The following is a 26,386-nucleotide window of genomic DNA, read 5'->3' as shown; positions in this document are numbered from 1 at the left end:
TAATATTTCACATATTTTTTTTTTTCTGTTTTATAACTCAATTTTGTTTTGACTGCAGTTTATTTGAGGTGTGATTTCAGTTTTGTCCAGTAGATGGCGGCACGCTATTGCTTTACATTGTGTAATTTTTAAAGAAGAAGAGCAAAAACAGGAAGCATTTCAAGCTTAGCCTATTTGCTAAAGATTCAATGTTTAATTTAATGTTACTCCTGTTTTTTACACCGACTGATTTGACACATTTCACAATGTAATCTTTGGGTATTATTATTGGTGAGCATTGTGAGATTGTTTGGGAAAATAATTGGATTTTTTTTTTTTACTGTAACATATCAGGACACTATTCCTGTTGTGCTCTCTCTCAATAGATCATGTTATTAAATGTGATTATATTATTTTAAAAGTGTACTGAAAGACCTTAGAATATGACCTTAGAATATAAATGAGTGTTTTTAAATAAGGTATTTCTACTCTATATCAAGGGTTTAACCTATCGATTTTACTTGTCTTCAGTGTTTCCTGGAAAGAAGGCAATTTTATTACTAGAAAAAAAACAACATCAACTAACTTTGCAAACGACCGCATAGCTTTATCCATTCATCGGCGTCAACAAAACAAAACGTAATCTAATATGTGCCGTACATCTGAAAAGAGCAAAACTATATTAAACTGTATCATTGAATTCAAAGGAGTGCTCCTAAAAAAAGTGTTGTGACTGTTCAGTTCTGCACTGTGATTGGCCAATCTGCATTCCGGGGGTGTGGCTTTTTCACTTCAGCGCTAAACCAAATCAGGTCTGTTGTCTACTGGGTAACTCTTAAGTTTTGTATCTGTTTGGAGGTAAACGGGTCCTCACGAACCTCATTTCCTTGCGTCTGCTGTTCCAGCCGCCATCCATTCACCTGGAAATCCATCAGCTCCATTGTTTGGTTTGTTCCTATCCAATGTCAATTTCTTGCAAGCCGCCGGACCCACAGCTGCTTCTCGTGTTTGGATCCACCTGTCACGGCGTTAGGGGCCCACTTTAAATCTCATCCATCCGCCGGTAGGCGACACGGATGACGGCAGCCTTCGAACACGCGGCCGCTTTGTGACGACGTCAGTTTGGATGGCAAACAAAGCAAACTATCAGGAGGTCAGACGGGCCAATAAATTGAACCAAAACGGAACTCAGAGGAAAGCGTTCATCCCGATCCAATAACTCTTTACGCTCTCCCCGTCTATTATATTTTATGTCTGAGTGAGCTTCGGCCTGATTGCATTAGCAGGCCCGCGCGAGGCCTTGGAAGAACAAACTGGCCTGAGGAGGATGGGAGGGACGGCACAGGAACGACAAGCTTTAAAATGAGGGGAAAAGTACATTCATCAACGTATATTCGCATCTGCTGGCAACTGTTAAGATAAAAACTCTCGGGTCGCAAGCGGCTAGGGTTGGAACGTGGCGTGTTTGGGAGCTGTAGTGAAATTCCCTTATTGTGGTAGATAGCAATAAATTAGTCAAAGAGAAGAACACCCACTTTCTGAAAACGTCGCGGTGGTCTGTCTGTCCTCCATTCGTTAACGTCTCTTTTCTGGCAGCGACGGTGCAAAACTAGAATGCCCGCAGTGAGAATTAATCCACGAGCGCAGCACTACGTGAGGTTGTCACGGACATAATTCACCATGACCTCTCACCAAGATTATTACGGTTAACGAAAACGAACGAAATAACTCTAACTGAAATTGAAAAAAAAATAAATAAAATAAAAATCATTAATGAAATAAAAATGAAAACAAAAATGCTTTTAAAAAGCAAACACTACATGAAATTTTGAATGAACCTTCTAACTAAAATTACAGGGAAAATGTCCTTCATTTGAATCATTTTCAATTAATATCAAATATGCGCTTTTGGAGTTCATTTTTTTTAGATATTGCTGTACATCCATAGCAATAGAAGAAGGAAGGCCGGTTGTTTGAGGATTGTAGTTTAGTTGACTTTATTACACAATACCTAGTGACCTTTTTTTTTTTTTTTTTTTTTATTAAGAATTTTGCACAAATACTCCATATTTGTAAACAAAATTAAAACTAATTGTGCAACTAATAAAAACGCAACTAAAAAGAAGCATTTAAAAAAAAATTATAACAATTAACGAACTTTCTCTCAGAACTAATTAAAACTAACTTAATTGAAAAAAACAAATTAAAAATGAAACAAAAACTAACTGTAATGAAAAATCCAAAACAAGCCTCTCATGCTCTACTGAAACACTTTCATACACTACTGAAACACTCTCACGTACTGTTGCAACTCCCTCACATACACAACTGAAAAGCTGTCTGATACTACTGAAACACTCACATTCACTATTGACGCTATCACACATCATACTGAAACTCACACACACAACTCGTCCACAGTACTCAAATGCTATCACGGCGGCAAGTAAAATGCCGTCACACAACTGCTCATATGCCCTGACTCATAAGAAAAAAAATATTTGAACACACACCATCCTTGCTAAAATGCTCACATTAATCACACATTTCTGAAAAAAAAAATGTTCACACACCCTACACTCTCATTTCACCAAGAAAAGCTCTCAGGTTCTCTACTGAAATGCGTTGGAAAACTAATTGCTCATACTCTAGTGAAATACTGTTATACACACTACTGAAATGCTCTCACACTCACCGCTGAAATTATCTCACAAATTCTACGGAAACCCTCTCACACACTCCTTTAAAATAAATGGCTCACATACCACTGAAATGCTCCCACATGCAGTACTGAAAAGGTCTCACATATTACTGGAATTCTCTCATGTGCAATCTTGAAAATTTATCACACATGCTGTCGCAAATAATGCTGAAGTGCTCTCAAACGCACCACTGAAATGCCCTCACTAACGAATGAAAACTCATTTGCACACACACTACTGAAACACTCTCACACATACCCTACTGAAATGTTCTCACATCGCTCACACACTACTGAAAAATGATTTGCTCGCATCACGACTAAAACTCTCATTCCTTACTGAGATGCTCTCACACTCTACTGTAACGCTCTCACACAACAGCTGAAAAACTCTCTGACCCTGCTGAAGAATTTCTCACATGTACTGAAATGTTCTCACACGTATTACTGGAATGCTCTCCCACACTAATGAAAGGCTAATAGCCTTGTCAAATTGAAAAATTATTTCTTCACACACACTGCTGCAACACTCATCCACTGCTGAGATGCCCTCACACAAACTACTGAAAAACTCTCAGGCACTGCTGAAAAATTGCTCAGACCTACGGAATTCTCTCACACATACCAGTGAAATGCTCTAGCACACTACTGAAAGACTCTTATGTAAAATTGATTTTTGTTTTTTTTGCTCACCCACGATTGAAACAACAAAAATGTGGTCGCATTCACAAATTAAATGGTCTCACACATACACTACTCTCTGTCCACACTACTGAAACACTGATGAAATGCTCTCATTTACTGCTGTAAAATTATTTGCACACACAACTGAAATGCTCTGATGCTACTGAGACATTAACACACACTGTTGGAATGCTCTCGCACAAGTTACTAAAATGCTCTCGCATAAGTTACTAAAATGCTCTCACACCCGTTATTGAAATCCTCTCACAGTATTGCAACCGAATCCTCTCACGTTTGCAACTGGATAATTGGCAACAGGTGGATACATAGGTTAACTTTCATCATCTTCAAGTTGATGGCAAGGATAGATGAACAAAGGATACATTAATTATCCATCCATACATTGGTGAAACTCGATAATTTTCCGCAGCGTACAATGAGCTCTTCTGGAGTTTACCTCGAATCACCGCTATACTATAGCTCTCATCGTCGTGATCATTGTCATACGTCACACATCACTTTGAAGTCTTTACCACAGTATTCTGCTCGCTGGCATGTAAAGTTTCTGCAAGCCATTAAGAATAATGTATTCTCAGGCCTGATTCAAGCCATATTGATATTTCCTCTTGTGGAAATGAGCGTGAGGAACAACAACACGGGTTTAAAGGTTATAAACATGAAGAGAATCCGGTCCAAAGATAATTGCCGCAATTTTCCATGATTCATCCACGCCAGAGTGCCGAGCACTGATAGCGGCCGTGAACTCGGCGACATGATGACGACACGGGAGATGGAAGGGCTTTGGGGGGGTTTTAATCACATACAGTGCAGCCTTTATACAATACCAGCGGTGGGCAAAGTATGGCCTGTGGGCTCCATTCTTTAATCCAGCCCAACAAGCATTTTTATTTTTGACAAGTAAAATGAAAAAATCGTTGTATTAATTTGGCTTTTTTTTTCTTGAAATTGGGCATTTGGAATTTACACTCTTGTTCAAAAGTAGCGTTATTCGCTTTTTCTTCTGTTATCTCATTAGCTGATTTATTGCAAGCGATACAATTACTTTATTTATAATTGTTAGTTTTTTTTAATCCACACCTGTATTTAAATGTATTTTATAATTGGTTAATTACTACATTAATGCATGAATCAATATTCCGTTGTTGAAATAAACTGCAACATTCATTTACACCAAAGTAAATGAATGTGTGAAATACTAATACTGTGAATACTAAGTGAAATAAAGTATTATTAAATGTTTATTTTGAACATACAGTACCAAACAAAGAAACTGAATATTTTCAATATCGGCCAAACTTAACTATTAACCCACGCTGAAACACTGTGTACTGCTGTCCAAAAAGCAGTCAGCATCTCCCGTCAAAAAGCATGAAAAAGCCAAAGAATAAGATAAAGGAATCCTTTGAGTTTCATAGAATTTGAAAGCAAATTTAGAGATGAAAGTTGTATTTTTCCAAAATGAAGTCATAATGTGATGTTTCAAAAATAAAACTTATTATTAAAAATTGTATCCTGAAAAGAAACCTTTAGTTTCCAAATAAATAGATCTCTTCTAAAAAAAAAAAAAAAAAAAACATACTTTTTGTTTTTGAAAAGACTTTATTGCTTTAATAAAATGCATTTTATTCTAAAATAAATAAATAAATAAATACATAAATAAATAACATCAAACAGTGATGTCTGAATTGCCCCAAAGCTAAGGTAGGGACAAGTAAATTGTGCAGTATCTTTGTTCATATTGGAACATTGGTCCCCATTTGTCGGTAATAGAAATATGCCCTTTTTCAAATTATACCACATAATAATTGACTGCAAATACTTTTGCGGAGTAACGGCTTTGAACCTGCCTTAAACATATCCACTTGACAGGATAAAGCAAACCTCAGTGTGGTTGCTGTAGTAAGATTAGAAAAACAGATAAACCCGCTTTTTTTCTGAATGAATATATACCAATACAGCTGCTACATATTTGCATTACAAATGCAAAGAAAAGGCTGCCCTAATGTAAAGGCAAAAATCTCCGTCTCCATCTCTAAGACAGTAAGCACGTGCATGTTTCTGTCAGTTTCACTCACAATACGGCCATGAAATAGGTTTTCCACCACGGCCGTATTGTCATTTATCCACACCACAATGGCTGTAATCTACTTATTATACAATAAACTGTGGCAGTGAACCATAAAATACACACACACACACACACACACACACTGTGTATATATATATATATATATATATATATATATATATATATATATATATATATATATATATATATATACAGTATTTCAAACGGAGACCACACGGAATGGGATTTTAGGGAGCCACAGGACGTCATGTATAATTAAAGCTCTATGGAGACATATAGTATGAATGAGATAAAGAAGGCATTACAGAAAATACAATCTCTTTCACTCCAAGGATGTTTTAAGGTTTCTCAACATATACAGTCAGATTTTTAAAAAATCCAATATTTGTATTCATGTATTTATTAATTTTATGGGTACACCCCAGACGAAGAGCAACCAAATTTTGCTTTGATTTGAGATATTTAATCCTTATTGGGTTTGTGTTTTGTCAGTGTAAGGTAATAAGGTGACTGCTCAAATAAATTTGTTCCAACAAACAAAATGTTTTAAATTTAATGTTCTCAAAAGTAAAAAGCAATAGGGGTTGATGTAATTTACGTCTGAGGGTTAGAGGGGTCTTAACTCAATTTTCACTGCCCATATGCCATGTTATGGGAATGTTTCCTTTTGGGATTCAAAAGTCACCAACGTTGCAGAACGCGGAGCTCTTGGATGGGGAAGCCACTTTCTCTTCCAGACCTCATGTTTATTTATGTGGAGCTCTCAAACCCCGTTGGGACGTAATACCAATGTTGTGAGGAAATAAATAACAATGTGAATCACAAATCTGATGCAGCTCTCATTAGGTGCACCTAATGAAGTGCCTGGCAAGGCTAGTTTAAAACAATGTTTAATCAGGGCTTAGCGATACAATAAGAGTATGCACATTTTTTTTTTCACAATTTAAAACCCGTCCACAGGTGTTAAAGTTTTTGTCAAAAACCCCTGTCGTCAAAAGTGATAGCTGGAAATTACCCTGTTTTCGGGGGGTGGAGTTGTCTCACGAAAATGAACTCATTCTCACAACCCTAACCCAATAACAAGCATAGATTTTGTTACCATGACGTACAATAGGTGGTTGCGGCAAGGTGAACAGCTACTATTAGCCCAGCAGTTACTATATCAGCAAAGATCTATTGTATTTTCACTTGTGCAGGCAGCACTTCATCACCACACTAGGGACACATCAAATACCAACCACCCCACTATGTTGACAGCTCCATTGTACATTTTAATAAGTTAATAAGAAGCTAATGCTAATAAGCATCCAACAACACTGCAGCTCTGCTTACCTATCGGCCGTGCCATGATAGTGCTCTACCGAAGTCGCTTGAAAATGGTGCATGTTCGCCCACCCCAGCCATCAGTCACAGGTGGAGAAACCTGGTTGGAGGGTGGTGATTATGTACAGTTAAATATGTTGAATTATGAAGTCACAATTCTGCAAAATTCAGAACAGCACACTCACAAACACCTTTTTACAAATAGGCAGATAACACAAACATTTACCTGGTTGTTGAATTTCACACTTTATGGGTGGGCAGGCACTCCAGAGACTCAACTATTTTGTATGCAAACTATTAAAAAGTTAGTTTTCCATAATACAGTGGTGCCTTGAGATACAAGTGTCAGCCTCTCAGTAAGATGGCTATCATCATGTTTGTTGTTCTCTACCGGGGATAAAGAATACATGCCCGTGAGTTTTGCTATATTATCCATCTACATATGTTGCATGGTTATACGCAGATGATCTGAATGAGTGATGCTAACGTGTTTCTTACACATCACAGACTTGGCTAATAATCCAGTCAGGACTTCCTTTGTACCACATGCATACAAAAGAACTGTGTAGTTCTTTGCCATATATTAGATTCAAGATCCTTTCTGCTGGTCACTCTCCAGCGCTCGCTGTCCAGAAACACTCAACAATAGTCTGGAAAGTCTCTGGAAGGAAAAAGAAAAAAAAAAAAACTTTGACCCTGTGAATGATTACATGCGTGCATTTTTTTTTTTTTTTTTTGTGGCTTGGTTTAAGTCATCTTGACGGTGTGCCAGCAGATTGTTCTTTGATTGTAAAATGTCTGGATGGCTTTAAACGCAGATACACACACACACACAGTATGAGTCATTAACTTTGCATTAATGGCTCCAGTAAGTAATATTTATACACACACTTGCATGCTGTCAGAGGCATCTTTCAATGGCATCCATGTGTGAGTGAGGTCATAATAATGTGTCATAAGTGGTTGAAGCACGGTACCGCTCGTCAGTGTTGTTGTAGTACAGTAACCGCCCCGTCAATTCATGGTTCACTATTTACAAATTCACCTGTTAGTAATAGTTGTAATTGGTGTCAAGAAAGTCTGTTGAAATGATCTATCACTGAAAAACTTTGCAGGGGGCCTGAAATGTTTTATTACGTTACAACAAAAGACTGTATGTTAATACGCTTCTCTAGCTTGTTTAGAAATGACATACATTTAAAAAATATATACATAAAATGAAACAAACTTTCAAACTCAAGGGGTGCTGAGATTCAATTTAGGGGTGCTTGAGCACCTCCAAATATGGGCTAGAAAAGTTGCTCTGCATTCCAAAAGACATGATAGTCGAATTTAGAAGAAAGCAGCACAAACACTGCAGTGACATCATGTGACATTTTTTTTGTTCTCATTTTTGAGTGCTGACTAACATAGCTTGGATGCCATGGACACAACCACCGCTGAACTCATCCCTGGAGTTTTATCTCATATGGGACACATTGAGTTGTGACCGCAGCCCCTCAGTCTCATCATGAATGGGCGCTGCCCCCCCCCCCTTTTAGGGCCTTAATGAGCCCACACAACACGAGGGGAAGGCACTGATTCTTGTCACGCACGGCTGACATCGGCGTCTTACGCATGTTCGCTGTAATTATTCTACACAGATGGGGGGTAATGAAGAACAAATATTTTGTTTCTGTACTTAAGCAGGTACAGTGAACCTGAAATGTGGCACTTTTGTGCCAATGAGCGATGTTGGCGTGAATTGAGGAGCTTCATTTAGTAGTGCTTTGACACCATCTTCGGGCATCTTGGTGCCAAGAACTAAGATGAAGTGAGTTGAAGAGTTTCATTAAGACAAAAGTAGTGTTTTGCTGCAGCCTGTGACATGTTGGCGCCAAGGGACGTTCAGATGAGGAGTTTCATCTAAACAAAAGAAGTACTTTGCCACCATCTTGAGGAATACTGGTGCCAAGAAAAGATGTTGAAGTGAATTGAGGAGTTTTATTTGGACAAAAGTAGTGCTTTGACAGCATCTTGTGGCGTATTGGTGCCGAGAAACAATATTGAGGTGAATTGAGGAACTTTATTTTGCTCTTTGGCACCATCTTGTGACGCCTTTGTGGGAAGGAACTATGTTGACGTGAGTTGAGGAGTTTAATTTAGACAAAATGTAGTGCTTTGCCACCATCTTGTGACCACTTGGTGCCAAAGAACAATGTTGTAGTGCACTGCGAAGTTTCATTTTAACAAACGTAGTGCTTTGCCACCATCTTCTGGCAACTATATGCAATGATAAACCTTTTTGGTGGTGGCGTCAGTGACCGGCTTACTTGTGGATTTTCGCTATTCGTGACGAATAGCGGTGGGACACTATTTGTATTTTACAGGAGTATTTACTTTTCTGACAACTTTTTACTTCTACTCCCTACATTTTAAAACAAATACATCTTATTTACTCCTTTCCTTGTCAAATTAGGCTTGTTAATTTTTTTCAGCCCTAAAATCTTTTTTAATCTGTTTTTTTAATACAAGAATGTACTTCTCCATAAGTGTAAGAATAATAATGTATATAATGATTCATGTGTTAGCTTTTTCATGATTAGGCTTGTTAGCTTTATTAGCTTTGTAGGTTTAGCTTTATATTATATAAAAACAGGAGGGAATGTAAGAATAATAATGTATATCATAATTCATGTGTTAGACTTTTCATGGTTAGGCTTGTTAGCTTAAGGTTTTGGCTTTAGCTTTTTCCATATCAAGGCCCAACTTGCTTGGTGTGCTTTGCTTCCACATGTCTGATAAAGGCTCACACACCCACACACCCACACACACATAGACAAAACAAGTTCAGAGTGTTTCAGCTTCTTTCGCTACCCTTTCCCTTAGAGCTGGAACACCTTTGCAATCGGGGACTCCTAAGAAAATAAAAGGGAGGAGGCGCAGGAGCCGGGCAGAGGATTTTAGGAACTGTAATCGTACAGGGCACCGTCGCCCTAACAGTTTTATCGACTCACATTGTCTTGCAGGGAAGTGTACGATTACAGTTCCTAAAACCCTCTGCCCGGCTCCTACACCTCCTCCCTTTTATTTTCTTAGGAGTCCATTACAATAAGTACAGAGTGTGAGTACTTTTGCCACCTGTAATTCTACATGTCATCACGGGCAGCCTAATATTCCATCTTGGACAGGAAGTGGCCGTTGATTGAAGTGAGGAAGTTCGGCCATCAAGACCTCACACAAGCCCAGTCGCCAGTCACTCTTCACTGTGTCACTCCCGACAAGAAGCAGCTGCGTCTCATCTTCTCCGCCGCTTATTGGAAATATTCACACTTGCGTCAACAACCCCACGGCTTAAATTCTCCAATTTTTGTTCAACAGAGGAGAGGTTCGGGAGACTTTTTATTAAGAACCATGCCTTTGCTTCCCATCCTTAGATCACATCCTACGAGCAGAGCCAAAAAGACATTAGGCGTAATTGCCGTAATCCAATCCAAGTGCTGCACGCCGGCGAGATTGGGGTTCCCAAAAGGAGCTTCCTCGTTCCTATTTATGAGCAGATACTTAACTGTGTCGCTGTTACTTTGACATTTTTACAATGACGGGAAACAGACGATCTGGTCCTTTTTCTATTAAAGCCCTCCTGTGATGCTGCGGGTCAGATTGACCCATTCATCCACTTTCGCGAGCACTTGTCCTCATTACGGCCCAAAGTCAGCCGCGGCCTCATACGTCTTCTTCAAATGTGTGTCTTCGGGGTTGGGGGGCAATGACACTGTTGTTGCTTCTGTAGGTTTCAAGTGGCTGACCGACATGACCTCATGTAAACCCCCCTACCGGGTTGGAGGCGGGGCGGTCGGGGGCAAATGGTGAAACCAAAGCTCAGCCCTCCTGATGCGGCAGCGGCGTTAACATTGGTGATGTGGCAAGCTGCATGCTTCCAAAGAATGCGGGCCTTGATTTATTTGTTTAGATCTGATTTGGACCCAGTATGATATTGAGGGCCACTTTTTAACGTTGCCTGTCTTTCCTGAAGGGGGTTGAGGGGGGGCTTTCGTGTGGCTGTAGAGCCTTGCAAATCCATACTCAACATTGTTTACGGTGTTTTGGGCCACAATCAAGCCACGATAATAGAAACCAATCACAACGTTACAAAACACAGTACAGATAACTCTCGCATAGTTCAGCGTTTGTAGATTTTTGGGGTGGAACCTATCCTCCGTTATTCATCGCATCTTGGTGTCAAGGATCTCTGTTGAATATAGTCGAGGAGTTTTATTTCTATAAAAAAAAACATTATTTGCTGCTAATTTGTTGCATCTTGGTGCCAAGGCAGTTATGTTGAAGTGACTTGAGGAGTTTCAATCAGACAAAAATGAGATTCCTGTGGGATCTTGGTGCCAAGGAACAATGTAGAAGTGACTTGAGAAGCTGCATTTTGGTAGAAATAGAGCTTTGCCGCCATCTTTTGTGATCTTCATTTCAATGAACTATGTTGAAGTCAGGTGAGGAGTTTCACTTTGACAAAAATATGTTTTGCTACTATCTCATTGCGTCTTGGTCCCAAGAATATTCATTGAAGTGACTTGAGGAGCTCTGTCAGGACAAAAACAGCGCTTCACCTCCATCTTGTGGCATCTTGGTGCTGAAGAGCTTTATTTCTACAAAAAAAAAAAAAATATATATATATATATATATATATATATATATATATATATATATATATATTGCCGCCATTTTGTTGGATTTTGATGTCAAGGAACTTTGTTGACATTAGTTGAGGTGTTTTATTTCAACGCCAAAATATGCTTTGCTGCCATTTGCGGCACTGTGTTCTACCAACAGGTTTTGCCCTGACCATCCAATAACAAGACGGAAAAATGCTGAGGACATTGAGGGCAAACGTTCTGGCCCTGTGAGGGAGAATTAGAAATCTGATTGGTTAAAGAAACAGTCCCATTGCTAACATAGTTTAGGTTACATAATTTTTCCTGCACTACTGATTCTGAAGGCCCTGGGCAGATTACATTGTCATGGCAACACATGCAGGTTTAAATCTGATTGTACAAAAAATATACAACATCCACATACAGTACTGGAAGCAGTGCAAGTGCAGCCAAGAGAAACAACAAAATGAAGAATGAATGACTGCTAGACATAGTTGGCAATAAATTGTCACGTATAAAGTTATGATCCTTGCAGTATGTCTGAAATTATCTACTACGCAGGGAAGCGTTTGATAAATTATCCGACGTGGCGCGCCTCCATAAACCGCTCATTCTCTAATCTATTTGTAGAAACAACATTCAAAAGGCGGTTTGGGAGTCAGAACCCTTTTGCCATAATTTGCCCTGCACATGATATTATACTTTCAAAAATACACACCGGCAATTGATATGTGTGGCTGGCTATTTTTTGACATGTGCAGAGGCAGACTAGCTGGCATTTTTTGGCACAGCAAAGCGAAAGTGCCCATATAAAAAAATAATGAGTTAAATGTGTGTTTGGAAGATAATGACCACAGCCAGACAAGGAAGCATAAATCATTGCAGCATGAATCCATGCACAGGCGGAGCTAAATGCTAACATGTTTGCTAGCCATGCTTTGTGATGCAGTAGGTCTATATTAAACTTCTACACTACATGACATCAGCCAATCATTTTAAGCTTGACTTAAAATGCTGTAATGTGCATGCCAAGCTAGCAGTTGGCGATAAGCTTTCGTCTCTTATCCAAAACTGTTTGTCTCTGCATTTTCTATAGTCTATATACCATAGTTGGTGTAGAATTTGACTTAAGTAAGTCTTTCATAAACATATGGTTCTAAATGTTTACCAGAACTAGGTCAGTATTTGTTAAATAAGTCAATATAATATAATTAGGTGGACTAACAGTTGCTGAATTGTTTTTATAAGTTAATGATTTTTCAAAACTCAACCAAACTTAATATTTTTTCAAAAATATTTTTCAGGACCTGGACTGTATCAATCACATTTCAATCACATTTTATTTATATAGCACTTTTCATACATAAAAATGCAACTCAAAGTGCTTTAAAACATTCAAAGCAAAACATAGAATTATCTTCAATCAAAAGAAAAGATAAATTATTTAAAAGTTGTTGAAAGCCAAACTAAAAAGGTGTGTCTTGAGCTTCCTCTTAAAAATATCAACAGTCTCTGCAGACCTGACATCCTCTGGCAGGCTATTCCAAAGGTGAGGACCAAAATGGCTGAATGCAGCCTCGCCATGCATTTTGGTCCTCACCCTTGGAACAAATAAAAGGCCGGCGCCAGAGGACCTCAGGATCCGCGAGGGCTGGTATGATAAAAGCAAATCAGATAAATAAGATGGCCCAAGACCATTAACACATTTATAAACAAATAAAAGTACTTTAAAATCGATCCTGAAACACACAGGGAGCCAATGCAGCAATTTCAAAACTGGCGTAATGTGCTCCCGCCCTCTGGTTCTCGTCAGCACCCGAGCGGCTGAATTCTGCAGTAGTTGCAGTGGTGAAATGCTCTTTTTCGGGAGGCCAGAGAGCAGGGCATTACAGTAATCTAAACGACAGGAAATAAAGGCATGCATCAGCACTTCCGTGTTAGCCTGAGAGAGAAACGGGCGGACTCTGGCGATATTCTTAAGGTGATAAAAACCAATCTTGGTTACATTTTTAATATGAGGAATAAAACTGAGCTCAGAGTCAAAAATGACGCCAAGGTTCTTCACACAGTGTGAGGGATTAAAAATGTGTAGTTTTGGTAAAAGCTTCTCTCTCTGACCTTCGGGACCGATAACTAAGACCTCAGTCTTGTCCTCATTGAGCTGTAGGAAATTATCTGCCATCCATGACTTGATATCTAAAATGCAATTTAAAAGGGTATCAATGGGTCCTGTGTCATCAGGAGACACGGCAATATACAGCTGCGTGTCATCAGCATAGCTGTGAAAGCTGATGCCGTGTCCCCTGATGACATCCCCGAGGGGAAGCATATAAAGATTAAAAAGTAAGGGGCCTAAAATCGAACCTTGAGGAACCCCACATTTAATTTCATGAGTTTTAGAGGAACAAGTATCCATACTTACAAAGAAATATCGGTCTGTGAGATAGGAATAAAACCAGTCAAAAACAGTACCAGAGATGCCCACTAGATTTTTAAGTCTATTTAATAAAATTTGGTGATCTACTGTATCAAAAGCAGCGCTTAGATCCAGTAGCACCAAGACTGTGAGTTTTCTCACGTCTGCAGTGCACCTAATATCATTTAAGATCCTTAAAAGAGCAGTCTCCGTACTGTGGTTCATCCTAAAACCAGATTGATATTTCTCCAAAATATTATTTGTATTTAAAAAATGATTCAACTGGATGAAAACCAGTTTTTCTAAAATCTTACTTAAAAACGGTAAGTTGGATACGGGTCTGTAGTTATTAAAAACGCTCGGGTCAGAACCGCTCTTCTTCAGAAGGGGCTTCACCACCGCCGTTTTAAAGGCAGCTGGGAAGACGCCTGTCTGAAGAGAGCAATTGACTATATTTAAAATTTGTTCTTCAAAAAATCCATAAAATGTCTTAAAAAGAAATGTGGGAATTGGATCCAAAAGGCAGGTTGTTGGGTTTACCTGGGAGAAAACTCGAACAAGTGTCCTTGCATCAACCAGGGCAAAACTTTCCAGTGTTTCCTCATGTAAATATGATTGTCCGGGTTTATTAAAACTTGTGTTTTGACGGGCTAAAAGACTGGATCTTATGTCATCGATTTTACTTCTGAAGTGGTCTGCAAAGTCCTCACAGAGAGCATCTGTTGGTCTCTGTGGGGACTTATTAAAATCAGAACTAGTTAAAAGTTCAAAGGTGGAGAAGAGAACCCTGGGGTTGTTTTTATTGACTGTAATGAGGTTTGAGAAATAGGAAGATCTTGCCAGTTTTACTGTTTTATTGTAAGATTTCAGTTGTTCGCATAAAATTTCATAGTGTACTGTAAGTTTACTTTTTCTCCACCTCCTCTCTGCACTCCTGCATTTTCTCTTTGATATTTTGATAGCATTGTTTCTCCACGGGGGTACAGTCTTTGTTTTTGTTGTTTTAATTAAAAGTGGAGCTACTGAATCTAATGATGATTTAAGATGTAGGTTAAAATTGTCAACAATAAGATCACAGGGTGCAGGTAAAATGTCAGCAGGAGTGTTTTTTAAGATCTCGATAAAATTTGCTGCCACCTCAGAAGATAGGTAGCGTTTCTTCACTGTTCTGACCGGGACTGCTAGATGGTTAAAACTGGCGATGTTAAAATAGACACAGTAGTGGTCTGACACTGCCAAGTCAACAACAGAGGACACACCAGCAGACAAGCCATAGGTTATAACCAAATCCAGGGTGTAGTAAAGCACCAGCTCATAGCTGGTACCAATTACAGTGGTGGCTAGTGGTACAATAATAGTCAACTTTATACATAATAAGAGCTTTTGTGTATGTTCTTTATTGAGCAACCATCTTTAAAACCACTGTGTTTCACTGAAATGATGGCTGACTGGTACCAAAAAAAGCATTTGCCATAAGGCCTTTATTTTACTGCGTTGTCCTGATCATACAACATTAGCAACCTGCTAACATCTGCTACCTAAACATACCAGTTCTAGAATATTCAAATATGAGTAGATAATAAGTATAAGAATCACCAACAACAACAAAAATGGAGAAGTTTTATCCAGTTTCAGTTAGAAATTTGTTATTATAACATTATTTTCATGGACTATGACAACAGTGTCGATGACAACTTTAAGTTCCCAGCCAAGGTTCACACATAATGTAAGAATGATCTAACTAGCTAACGTCACATTGTGGACACTGAGTGGAAATGCTAATTTAATTGAATACAAATCCAATCTTTAACCAGTTTTAAAGAATTTAGAAGGACTGCAGTTCTTACATAACAGTGAAGGGGTAGGATTTAAATAAGCTTTACTTCTTACTCCTTTTCGGACAAGCTCTACAGTTGTTTCCCCGTATGAAAGAATACTTCTATTATACATATTTTTTCTTAATTTTTTTGTGGTTGTGGTGATTTGAAATAAAGGTTAAATCAAACATTAAATGGCTGTAATTTATAAAAGCATTATCTTATAATCGCTCTAGCGAGTTAACATCAAGCTAACTGAGGCTTACTGCACCAAGGAGAAGAAGAAATAAGAAAACTGCCGTATGACACATAACAAAAATGTACAGTACGTTATGCGAATTTGATTGTTATATGTTATCTTTGCAAATTATCGCAACCAAAAGAACTACTAATGGATATTACCCAATAACAACCGTTTTTCTGAACTCTTTTTGGTAGCTAGTTAAAAAATAAACGTGACAAATTCTCTGGCAAACAGAACTTCTTGAGCTTAAATGCGTAAAAACTTTTACCCCTTTGTGTATTTGAAAAAGACAAGGATCTGTTTTGCGCCGTCACGCCCGTGGCGTGGCCTCCCCGGGTGTCTCGTTTCATAGCGAATCGTCCAAAAAAACATATTGATCTAATTACCATATTATTAGTGAGCCAGCCGCATCTTAGAAATACTGCCTTCCAAAAGCTTTTACCCACAATGCTGCTGTTTTTCTTGACTAATCAATTTCCCGGGATTACTCCCAAGGCCGAGCCACGGCACCGCGAACGGCGTCCGTGCTTATTTTGCTTCCCCCAATCCCCCTCCTCCACCCCCCTTGGCGTATTTAACTCAGTTTGTTGATCTTGGTCGCGCCGCTCTGGGTTTGACTCGCTTCGCCTGGGCCAAGGCTCGGGGACGACGAGATGGGCGCAGAGCACAAAAGCATCGAAGGCGTCAAATCTGAATTTGGGAAACTTCCCTTCTGTCCTTTCCTCTGCAAAATGTGAAGAGGAAACAGTGCGCCAGCCTTTATTTTTCCAGTAACTTCCGATAGAACAGGAGGCATTCCAAAACGCTGATTCACAACCGCAGGGGTCACTTTAACTAAACATGTGAAAAGAAAGGGTCAGAAGAATGACTGCTGGTGAATAATTTCCTCAAAAGGAAGAGGAAAAAAAACCAGCAACTCGTATGCATTTCTTATACAGTTGCTTTGCCTTGCAAATTTAATCCATTCCATGACCAAGCTCGTAACGCATTCAATTTTCCCAATTTTAAGATGTAGAGATACTAGCAAGATAATGTTAGCCTAAGCATAGTTGCCCAAGTCATATTTAAACATTACAGTAAACTCCCGCTCATCCAGGGTTTGGCATTCCCAAATAAGCCAATTTATTTATTTCTTTTTGGTTCTGGTCCTGTCCTCCATCATTTATGTTATTATATAAAAATAATGCTGTGTCGCCATGTTGTGCCACCGTGGAGCCAAAGAACTATGTTGAAGTGAGGGAAGGAGCTTCAGTTAGTCAGGCCATAGCCTTGTTTTAAAAAAAAAAAAAAAAAGTGTTTTACTGCCATCTTGTGGCAATTAAATGTGAATATAAACCTTTGTGGGCGTGAATTACTAGAAAATATTCGCCATTATAGAGGGTGAAATTGTATTTGTGTGTTGGAGATGTGCCATAAAGGGGCGTAGCCTAGTGAGTGACCGGCAGGAGTTGGACTTGCTCCTTGTGTGTGTATTTTGTCTTTGTGTGTTGGACTGTTTGTCCAGTCAATAAACAGATGAAAGTGCATCGGTGACCAGGCTCTTCGTTACCACATGTGAGGGCATTATAGTGCCTTCATTGCTCCACTTTTTTGGGGGGGGTTGTTGTTTTTTTTTTTTCCACACTTTACTTTCTACTACTAGACTGCAGCCACTAGGAGGGTACAATGAGACAAGAAATTCCCTAATGGGAATGATGTCATGTCTACATGTGTTATCCTCAGCCAAACTCCTTGCTCCCACTTTTTGGAGGGGTCAACTTGATCCTTGGAATGTTCACACGTGTTTCAACTGACCGACAAAGCACGACTGATTTGGGACATCCATCAAGATCTCGGCTCTAGTTGTTAGAATTCAGGGTGAACGAGAGGTGGGGAAACCTTAAGAAGTGGCATCTGGTGCAATTTACAAGTTTATATTTTTCATATAAAACCAATGGCTAATTACTTGTTTTTGATACATTCTGACGCACATTCGGTTGCAAATCATGCCCCCAGTTAAAATGTCCTCTTTCAATGTTCCGCAGCATTTATTAAGACAAGACACATATTTTTTTTTTTTTGTTGGAGGGGGGTGGGGGTTGGTGGAATCACACAAAGTGTATATACACAAGGATTATAATGATTTGGGATTATAGTTATTATGATTATATAGTTCGTTTTTATTTCATTTTAACTTTTTTTTGTTTTAATTTCTCTGATCATTGTATTGAATCAAAATAAGAAATTGACAAACATCTGCTTTTACTTTGGAAAACAATGATCAACATGTTTGCCTATTTTCTGACGTCACGGACCAAACCAGTAACCACATTATTTAAAAAAAAAAAAAAAAAAAAGATTTTAGTGCATTTTTTTGCACTTTAAATATAAAATACATGTCCTGATTTTGAATAAAAGGATAGAAATCAAAACATGTTTTCTTAAATCCAATTAATCACATAACCAACAAACTAATCGGTAGATTAATTGATTATTAAAATAATTGTTAGTTGCAGGCAGCCCTATATGAGAGTATTCAAGTAAAGTATAGGCTCACTTGGCTATATTTAGTGTGGCCTCCTAACTGTATGCTTGGACACACACATAGTTGACAGATTTTTAACTACGTCACCAAAGTAGTCTTGTCGTAATTACGCATCCACTCTAAAACCGTAGAAAACATGCGGTGTGTTCCGTGAGAATATTTTCGGCGGCAGCTCATTCCTCTGCTCGGCGCGAAGCGTCTGGAAAAGTAAATCACATCATTCTTTATGCGTCGATTGATTTTGCCAGCGAGAGAACAATCAAAAAAATGTGCCTGCTGTATTTAATTTGCGGCTGGTAAATGCCAGCTCCTCCAAAACTTGTCATAATAACTTCATACATCAGCTGACAGTAAATTCAAACTCGATGGGCCAGAGTAGAAATTGAATTTTTGTCGTTACTAGTCATAACGTGTGCGGTGTGGACCGAGCGTCCGAAAAACTGATCTCAGCGCAGATTGAGTGACATGTTTTTTATGGCGGTCACATCATATTTTATTTTATTCTATTCTATTTCATATTAGGCCACCTTTAAACCCACTCCAATCCGTGTTTCATCCTCACTTGCACCTCGCCAGCGTGCTCGCTTTTGATATTTGCTGGCCTGGCCTCAAAAACCGCTGCAACGTACCTCCGAAGCTTTGGTGGAGATGAGCTGTTTGGAAACATTTTGTTCCTTGGGCAACCGTGCAAACAAATGTACAGAGGCATCAAACGAACAGATGTGTTCAGCGGTTCAGCAAGCAGAGAGTGAAATTTGTAACGTGTAGTCCATAAATTTCGTATTGATTGATTACATGGCAAGGAAACAAACACAAAACGTTAAGGATATTCGGCTTTCGGTTGAAATTTTAGGGTGACTAACCAGGAGATGAGCCTCAAAATTAACAACACGTGTTTGGACCATGAATGTACCATTACATTTCCTGGTTGAATTAGAATTTGTATTTAAACAGTCCTCTTCAATAAGCTGTTCACATTTTAACAACACCAGACACAACAAGATGACACTGAAAAACAGATCGACAGTACCTCACCATCAAACAGGAAATGGCCACTCAGCTTTGAATGTCATCAGCAGGTTGCATCTGAGATTAGATGAGAGAGACAGGAAGAGTCACAGAAAGGCATGGAAATGGACAACTTTCATTCCGATAGGATTGCTTGCCACCTGGGTGGCAGAAGTGGGATCAACACTGTGAAAAAATCTTATTGTGGGAGCACAGAGGCCCTGTAGTTTCAGTTCTTCCATATATTAAATTACATTCTTGGAGTCAGACAGGGTGTGACTCCGTGCGGCTGCCGACACTGTACCAATACCTCGCCGTTTGAAAAAAATCCAAAATAAGCGCAATTTTTGGGGTAATTCTAAAGAATTGCACACTCACTTGGATGTCAAATTATTCATATCTATAGTATCTGTAGTAACTTATACACACAAAATACATACAGTATGTTGAATAAACATCCTGTTTTCATAGCTCTTTGTGCTTGTGAGAGTGACACATGGGATACATACTGTATTCACATGAATGTACATTTGTAATAAAGCAAGGTGCAGCATTTGTACTTCTAAAATATATAAAATGATTCTAACCGACACCCCCCGCCCCCCACCCCCATGCGTGACATCACCTTTGTATGCTGCCAGAGGGGCAGGCAGTGAGTGAGATAACAGAAGTCCGTTATGTGTTTCTAAAAATGGTTAACACCTGTGCTGTTTATGGTTGTTCTAATTGGTCAACCAGAGATTTCATTTCGTGATACCGGCAGTGATTCAAATTAACCGGAGGCAAAAACGAAGTTGTTTGAAAGCAGACGCGCACAATGGCTGTCAAATCTTCAACGTGACCACTTAACGCCATCATAACATACAAGGTTATGATCGGTTGACTTTATATCAGTTATTGTTTTCTTCTTACTTTTCTTCAGTATTTAGTTCGCACTGCTGTTCAACATTAATCTGTTAATTATATAGGTATACAAATTTCATATACGTTGATGGAACATTATAGAACATTTTGCTGAGCGATGTGTTGTAAACAAACTCGTCTCTTTGTTAGCAGTTAGCAAGCTAGGGCGAGCTCGAAAAGCTTCGACGGGTCATAAAGACGAGTTTTTCTGGACACAAACCATTTCATGAAAGACGTTTTACACCATTAAACTAGTGATCGATGTACTGTGTCAAACAAAAGCAACATACTTTGCTACGAGACAAAGATCCAGCCGACATGCCTCCAAAGTAATTTCAGCCTCTTGATAGCATCAAAGTCCCCCCAAGCAACTGCCTCCAATGTGGCGATGTATGTCCTTATAGCGACCTTTTTCACCAAACTAGACATAAGTAGACCGATGACCAATAACGCTAATAATGGATAAGGCTTCTCCTCGTATTTTCCTTCCGCATGCGCCTCTCAAATATAGGCGCGCTGCATTCAAATAATGATACCATTATCGATAACCGGTATTGGCGTTTTATTTGGTAGTCCAACCCGATCCGATACCAGCGTTTTAATGCGGTATCGGGACACTATCCGATACCAGTATCGGTATCGGAACAACAATACTCCATTCTAATAAGACTCCTCACAACATCGGTGTCAGAAGTGGAATCAACAGAGTAAGAGAAACGCATTGTTTGATACACGGAAGCTCCCCCTCCCCAAAAAACAAAACACAACAAAAACAATTTTTTCTACAAATGCAAATTTACAGAGTCAGACAGGGTCAATTGCCACATTTGTGTCAGAAGTGGAATTCACTGCTCAGCACTTTGAGACATCATGAACCAGCCGTCCTCTGATCCCGAAGCCGAGTTCTTTAAGAGATAGCAATTGACGCCCACTTTTTGTGACTAAATGAAGACATTGAACCATCTGTGACACCGCATACCTCCGGAGAAGGATCCCGTATTAGATACTGTGGAAAAAAACACCAGAACCCACTCCAGAACCCACACCTCCCATCTGCTTTCCCACAGGACTCGTCCTGTCTTTCACAGCCAGACACTCTCCAAAAACCTGTCTGCGGCGGAGGGCTCAACCGCAAGCCATTGACACCGAGCCATCCGGGTTAATTGACACTCAAAAGTACCTGAATTTGCCTGTGCGGGGTAGTTTTAAAACAGAAACTAAGAAGCAATGGAAACACGCTCACATGAATAGATGCTCTTTATTCCACCTGAAGACATTGTTTTTCTTCAGGGAGCTTGTGGTCCTAAAGTGCTTTGGCACGCTGCCTTTCGGCAATTTAATGCAGAAAATAGTCCGGGGGGGGAAGGGAATCTTTTGCTTCTTTTTGGATACGGTAATCATCCGTGCTCAGTGTTTAACCTGCCTGCCACTGTGACTTACAAGGGCGACGTTCTTGGCCTCGGGCCCCCAGGAACGAGGTCCAAGGCAGCACTTGCCCTGGCAATTTTCTGCAAATCGCCGAAGAGCGTTTTTGTAGCCAGGAAACATGGCTGCAGATTTATGATGTTTGAAGCTGAACCAGATGCTGACTACTGTATGTTCTTACCCGAGAAAATAAGTTGAAAAAGTACAGCGTCGTTAAATAAAGAAACCCCAAAATGAAAGAGATGCGACAACATAGAATTTGGTTTGCCTTGTCCGTACAAATTTATGGTCAGCGCTCTACCAGAATAACTCGACTAAAATGAGCCTCTTCAAATCTTTTGTTTCACACAATATCAAAGCACTGTAAGAACAAAAATAATTGAAATATGCATTAACTTTGATATAAAGTGCTGACATTCACAGTGAAGCCTAACAAAAGTATTTGGAATGCACTAAGACTAAAAAGCATTCCTTTTGTTTCTTGATAATGTTGCAACACGCAGAAGGAATCCTTTATGCGTGACGTTTGAGGCATCATTTTCCCAAAAATGGCGGTCAAATGTTGCATTGTTTGCCATTAAAGATTCGCTGTACTCCAAAATTATCTAAACATTTTACAATTATTTTGAAATGTTTCTGACAGTTCTGGCGTGAAAGTATGAAAGAGTACCCCGCTTGAGCCTTGACTGTGGTCCGACCAGGAATTAGAGGTCGAAATGCAAGCTTTTCTATGATCAAGTGACTCATTCAGCGTGATTCTTAACAGAGACTGCAGAGGTAAAATGTGGTTAGCTCCAACAAAGAGCATTTAAATCTGCATCCAGTAATATAATGTCATCTAACGCAACATGAAGTAACGTAGCAAAACAAAACGCAACCTAACCTAATGTAACCCAAAGCTGCTTCACGTTCAACTTCATGTCAGCTGCCGGTTATTCATGCTTTTTTGGTTACAAATGTTTGGTCCGAAACATGTCAGAAAATCTGCGAAAATGTTGATCATTATTTTCCAAAGTAAAAGCAGATGATCGTAAATGTGTCTGTGTGTGGTATTTGTTTTATTTTTTTTTTTTGTTGAAACACAAATATAATCAGTCTGCTTTCATGGAGGATTACAGAAATCAGAGAATATTTACTGTTGAGAGGCTGAAATCAAAGGAATTTTACGTTAATCAATGGTTCTAAAGCAGCGGTGTCAAACTCATTTTTGGCGCGAGCTACATCGTAGTTATGGTGTCCCTCGGATGGCCGTTATGACTGTGAACCCATATACTGTAAATGTATGACCCCCTTACATTATTACGGAACATATATACAACAAAGTGATGGATAACTAATTTTGAAATCAGAAGCCAATAAACAAATGTTTGTTCGACTATTTTTCCATTTATTTTAAAGAAGGAATTGCTATTAAAAAAATGCTTGCAATATCTTACAGTACATCACAGTCTTGTTAAAAGTGAAGACAATTTGCAAGAGACATGATTTGCTTTCGCGGGCCACATAAAATGATGTCGCAGGCTGCATCTGGCCCCCGGGCTTTGAGTTTGACACCTGTGCTCTAAACAATTCATCAATGATCAAACTAATTGTAAATTGTAACTTGATGGTTGATAAGTTGTCGATTAACCATTAATTTTAACACATCTGATTATAACATAACACGACATAACCCCAAGTGATATATATATATATATATATATATATATATATATATATATATATATATATATATATATATATATATATATAGTATGGTGTAACATAATGTGACATCACACAAGGTAACGTATCACAATGCAACATAACCTAGCGTAATATAACACAGTGGTTCTAAAACTGTTGTCATCCTTTGATCCAAATCATATTGTTGTAGTCACAACCCACTTTTATGGAAGTTTTTACAGGTATATTTACAGAGTAAACCAGTGACTACAGGACAAGTGAGTATTAATTTTCCTGTTGCTTACCTAACATGGTTCCTCTGGGTATTTTACCCCAAAAACAGAATACATACATATACATGTAATTTTTTGCTAGCTGTCCACGGCCCACTAGTGGACAATCACTCATATAACGTAGCGTAACATAACCTAGCATAAAGCATAACAGTGTAATATAACCTAGTGTACCATAACTCACGGTAACATAACCTAGTGTGACGTAGCATTGCCGAACATAGTTTAGCGAAACGTAACAGCATTACGTGCTGTGACTTTGTGTACGACAACTGCCAACTACCTCGGTGAACTTGATATACAGCATGTCGGTTGCTTGCTTGACAGTGCGAGTGATTCTCAACAGTACGGCGTGGTAACTCAAAGAGCCCCGACATGTGCATAGGCTTACCCAGCCCTGACTTTTCCCACTGTCTTTCATTGTTTTATACGGCCATGCGTCTGGGAGCATCCCTGGACCTTCTTTTCCATTGGGAGGGAGGCAGCTGGAGCAAGTTACTGGCCGGCGGCGGAGCAGCGGGAGGAGATGCAGATGGTTCGGTTCCCATGTCACCCGCGTCTTCTTGGCCCGGATATCAGCCAGCCAGTGGAGAAGGATTTACTCTCGCACAGAACATGTGTACATATACAAAAGGTACACACTAATAAGATCTCCTTCATACTAAGTCACGCACATCACATGTGGAATGTTTTCACACACGTTGTTTCCATTTGCTGTGTGGACTTTGGGTTTGCGCTCTCATCCACAGACGCAGAGAGCAACACCGTGTTTGCGGGAACATGGAAGGCATCACAAACGTACAACAGTAGAAACCTACACTTATGTGACAGCATTTAGAACCAATAGCAGCGCACGATACTGACACTGGGGAGAGGTACAATAATTTGGTAGCCCTTTTTCAATGGAATGCATTAAGATGAAGTTAAAATGTAATAAATATACAATCACCTATAAATATGCATAAAAATCATCCTAACCCTACAATATTTAGACAATTAATACTATACGTCAATTGAAATGCACTGTATTAAGATTAGGGGTGTAAAAAAACTATTTTAATCGGACAATCGGTTTGGATTTAAAAGATGTGAATGCAGCAAATCAAATCTAATCGTTCCATTTCAAAATGTTGCGAATTGTCTTTTATTGGAGAGCTATGACAGTATCTTTGAAGGAGATGCCATATTTAGAGTTGCCTACTGACAACAAGAAACTTATTGCATCATATTCCCTCGAACTCAGCCGTATCATACAGTATCAAATCAAATTGCACTCCAACTGAACTGAACTGAATATATTATTTCCACTTTAAAATAAAAAAGCATCATATTGCACCCCGTGCATCGAGATACGTATAAAATGTTCTTTTATTGTTGAAATGCACACCCCTAAGTATATACGGTAATTAATGTATCGAAATGAAACGTTAAACAATATTGATAAAGTTCCATCTCAAATGGCAGGCATGTAAATGCCAATGCTAGCACAAGCTATATAACGTCACATCATGTACACAACATACATGTACATAACATAACAGAGTATCATAACATAGCTTGACATAACATAGCATAACAGCATACCGTAAATCAATTTAGTGAGTCACAATTTAGTGAGGCAAGCAAAGTTGGCATAATGCAATCATACATATCGTCGCTGTCCTGTGAAAAACACTTATCTCCAATTTTGGAAACTTTTTTAATTTTCACTTTAATACAACGTCTGTAACGCAGAAACATGATTCATGTATAAATAAGAAAATGAAAAAAAATGGACATAAGTGTTTTTCACATGACAGCGACAATATCATAAGAGCACATAACGTAATGTAACACAACATCATAGTGCATAATATAAAAGTTCATAAAATAATAGCATATAACATAACGTAGCATAAAATGACATGGCACAACATAATGTAACACAACTACCATTCAGCACCATCACATAATATAACATAATCTAAGATAATGTAATGCAAATAGTAAAATGTAAGATAACGTAACAGAGCCAACATATGGTAACATCACATAACAAAATTCAATATATTTCTGTAACAGGCTTCGGATAACCAAAACTCAAATGATTTTTAACATTTTTAAACTGAAAACGCCATGTTTATGTTTTGATTTTAATAAATGTGTTTTTAATCGACCTAGATCCTGATGTTAATATAATCATGATAAACAAATTAGAAATTCGCTATTGGTTCCAACCCACCGCCTGTGTTCCCACAGTGGCGCTACCAGGCAACGTGCACAAAGCCCATGACAACATCAGCACACAACACTGACTCACCCGTGCATTAATATTTCTTTAATTGCAAACATATTCCTCGCCGTGGCGGCCGCCGTGAGTGTGCCACGCACCGTGTTTGAGCTTTATTGAAAGCATACTTTTGGATGAGGCGAGGCGGTACGGGAGCGAGATTTGGAAAAGCCTGGAAATGACTTTGGAGACCAAAAAAAAAAAAAATAAGGCAGGAGTGATGGGATTCGCTGGAGGGATTCTGTTTTATTGTGTCAGAGCGCCATGCCAAAGTTCGAGGAGAGGTTGCTAAGTTGGACAAAGAACGTGACCTCAACCCCACACCGAGGAGCCTACAGTACTATGTGTCTGTGTGAGTTGGTGGGGGGGGGGGGTTAAT

At 39.0% G+C, this 26,386-nt stretch overlaps 1 protein-coding gene across 12 annotated transcripts in view; it reads right to left on the bottom strand.

The window, feature by feature from the left end:
- Positions 1-20,917, bottom strand: part of LOC147151401 (uncharacterized) — a 144,444-nt gene extending 123,527 nt beyond the window's left edge. For 7 of the 12 annotated variants that reach the window (XR_015084783.1, XR_015084790.1, XR_015084789.1 and 4 more), the window contains exons 1-3: positions 20,646-20,917; positions 19,480-19,530; positions 6,807-6,897 (exon numbers count right to left, since the gene is read on the bottom strand). The gene's annotated coding sequence lies outside the window, so the exon portion shown is untranslated. Of the gene's footprint in view, positions 1-6,806; positions 6,898-7,023; positions 7,459-19,474; positions 19,531-20,645 lie in introns of all 12 variants that reach the window. The other 5 variants (XM_086022577.1, XM_086022569.1, XM_086022587.1 and 2 more) reach the window with 5 other exon arrangements.
- Positions 20,918-26,386: the final 5,469 nt, after the last annotated feature.

This window comes from Filicampus tigris, chromosome 2 (assembly GCF_054856515.1).
Source record: "Filicampus tigris isolate MCC_2025a chromosome 2, RoL_Ftig_1.0, whole genome shotgun sequence".
In the NCBI taxonomy this organism is placed as follows: Eukaryota; Metazoa; Chordata; class Actinopteri; order Syngnathiformes; family Syngnathidae; genus Filicampus; species Filicampus tigris.
The sequence above is the reverse complement of the archived record's forward strand: the minus strand, read 5'-3'. Positions and strand labels throughout refer to the sequence as shown.